Below are 2577 nucleotides of genomic sequence, written 5' to 3'. Positions count from 1 at the left end.
TTGGAAGAGAGTTATTGAAACCAGTATTTAAAAAAATTATAGCAGAACTCTTCAAATAAATTCTTATATTAACACAGAAACAAGTATGGCAGAATACTCATGGTTATTTTATTTAAAGTTGGGTTTTTCGAGTACCCTCTATTTTCATGTATTTTGGGAAATTTTAGTAATGAAAGCAAATAGTGAAACAGAATTAAATATCCATTTTATAAAATACGACAAACAAGAGGAGAGCAGCTCTGAATTCCACCTCTGTGGAATTCAGGACTGCCATAGAGCGTATTTTCAAAACTGTTAACAAGGCTGACTAGGAGATGCCCTAGAAGCCCCAGGTATGTGTTTCAGTATGATTCTGGCAATGCTGACTTAAAGCACTAAGTAGAATCAGTAGCCTACAGTTGATACTGCCCCATAAGGAATGACTGGGGAAATGTTGCTGATTAAATGGTCTTTTGAATTGGGCTGATGGTAGATGCAATAACTGAAGTTCCAAACCACACTGGGTTCGTTTGCTAGGGCTGCTGTAATAAATGACCACAGGCTGGGTATCTTAAAACAGAAGAAAGTTATTCTCTCACAGTTCCGGAGGCCAGAGGTCTGAGATCCGGCTGCTGGCAGGGTTAGGTTTTTCTGGGGGCTGTGAGAGAGAAACCAGTCTGTGTGTCTCTCTTTGGCATTCCTGGGCATCCCTCTAGGCTCTGCCTGTGCTGTCACACTGTGTTCCCCCTGTGTGTCTGCTTTCTCCTCTTATAAGTGATATAGGAGTTAAGAAGAAATTATTTAGGCAGATAGTGAGGGTAAGGAAGTCCTCAGTAAGGTTTTCCTTTTAATGAAAAGCAGCCCTCAAATCGTTTTCTTTTCTAACAATGAGCAGCCTGTAAAATCGAGCTGCAGACATAGACAAGCAAGCTAGAAGCTTGCACGGGTGAATGCCAGCAGCTGTGCCAATAGGAAAAGGACACCTGGGACTAGGCATGTCCAACTTCATATACTTGGTCTTCATTTCCTACATTCTCACACAGAAGAGAGCACTCAAAAAATAGTTTTGAGAATCATTTGCTAATGATTTAATACTATTATAAGGGAATAAAAGACTTTTCTTTTAAATGAGTGCTTAAAGGCGATTGGAAGCCCTGCTAAAGTTCAGGGGTGAATGCCTTATTATTTTTTATATTTGGTGGGCAAGGGCTTTCCAGTGAAGACTGGAAAACCTGCTAGACAAATTCTAAAAGAGCTGTAACACTGGGTGAATGCTGTAGAAGCACATAGTGTTAGTAAGGTGTGGGTCTGATACGGCTTTAGAGAATGTAGCAACTGAAAGCCCAGATGGGAAGCTCCGTAGGCAGCTGGATAAGCTAATATTTCTAAATAATATGTTCAGAGATTCGGACTGAATGCAATTGCAACCTTCTCCACCAGTCAGCAGTGAGTTCTGAAGTTACAGAAGTGTGATGAATTGCGGTCAATATGGGTTCTACCTTCACTTTGGAGTCAGTCAGTGACCTTAAAATACCTTCCCAGCTGAATTTTCTTAGAGTGCTTCATTTCCTGTGGGCCCTTTTACTCCAAATTCCAGATGATGGCTTTTAGTCTGTGGGGCCGCTTTAAGTGGCAGAAATCTGATCAGAACTACTAGAAGGATGTGAAGGTACTGCTGTGTGGACAGGCAGGGCAGAGTTCTCAAGGCTTTCCAGTGCTCCTGCAATGGATCCTCCCTACCCAGCCCATAACCTTGCAGCTCAGAGGCCAACTGTTCTCTGTAGCTTTCTACTATCATGAACACAGGAAATGGGGGTGGGTGGCTTCTGGTTTCTGATTGAGGGAGTAGAAAGTGATGCTGCAGGGATCAAAAGCAGAGAAGCTTTTAAGCCATTTGAGAAACTGTGTCTGAAGGCAAGTGGATTTTAGCAGTAGCAGCAGCAGACCCCAGAAAAATTCGAAGAAGCATTAGTTTGTGCACTGTTAATGCCACTCTCTCATGAATACTTTCCTAATGAAGGCTGAAGGCAGGCCGCTATTTGCCAAAGGTGCTGAGTGGCAGGGGGAGGAAGGGAAGGAAGCTGTGTAGTGTGTACTGCTTGCTTATCAGGAATCACGTCATTTCCTGTGTAAAGGGGCTGTGTGGTCTGCAGGGGCACGGGGAAGCCTTGGATGGCATGATTTCACCTTCTTCTTGCTCATCATCAAGGAGCTCTCATTAGTTAATTCTAGCCCTATTCATTTCATCATACATTTTTTGTGTTCATACTGTGTTCTGAGCTCCATATTTAATCTTAGCAGGCTCATAAAAAAGAGTAAGGACACTTTTGTCTTGAAAATGCTCATGGTCCCACATGCGCTTGGGATCAGGGCTGCTGGAAAACCCACTAAGCACACTAAGCAGCACATGGGAAACTAGAAAAGCAGAGGAACAAAGTTTTGGGGTTTTTAGAAGGAGGGGTGAAGAATGACATATTTTATTCCAAAAGCATAAAATATTTAATAGTGGAAACTATGAATGATACTGTTTAATTTTTAGGAGGCCAAAATATTTTAAGATTTCTAAGTTTTAACCTGGCCCTGGAGTGAGGGCAGAAA

At 42.2% G+C, this 2577-nt stretch overlaps 1 non-coding gene across 1 annotated transcript; it reads right to left on the bottom strand.

The window, feature by feature from the left end:
* Positions 1-1183: 1183 nt before the first annotated feature.
* LOC112135946 (U7 small nuclear RNA) lies at positions 1184-1245 on the bottom strand. The gene has a single exon (XR_002917165.1). It is a non-coding gene; the product is annotated as a U7 small nuclear RNA (small nuclear RNA).
* Positions 1246-2577: the final 1332 nt, after the last annotated feature.

The sequence above is a fragment of the Pongo abelii genome, chromosome 10, assembly GCF_028885655.2.
Source record: "Pongo abelii isolate AG06213 chromosome 10, NHGRI_mPonAbe1-v2.0_pri, whole genome shotgun sequence".
Lineage (NCBI taxonomy): Eukaryota > Metazoa > Chordata > Mammalia > Primates > Hominidae > Pongo > Pongo abelii.
This window is presented reverse-complemented; position numbering and strand designations above follow the sequence as displayed.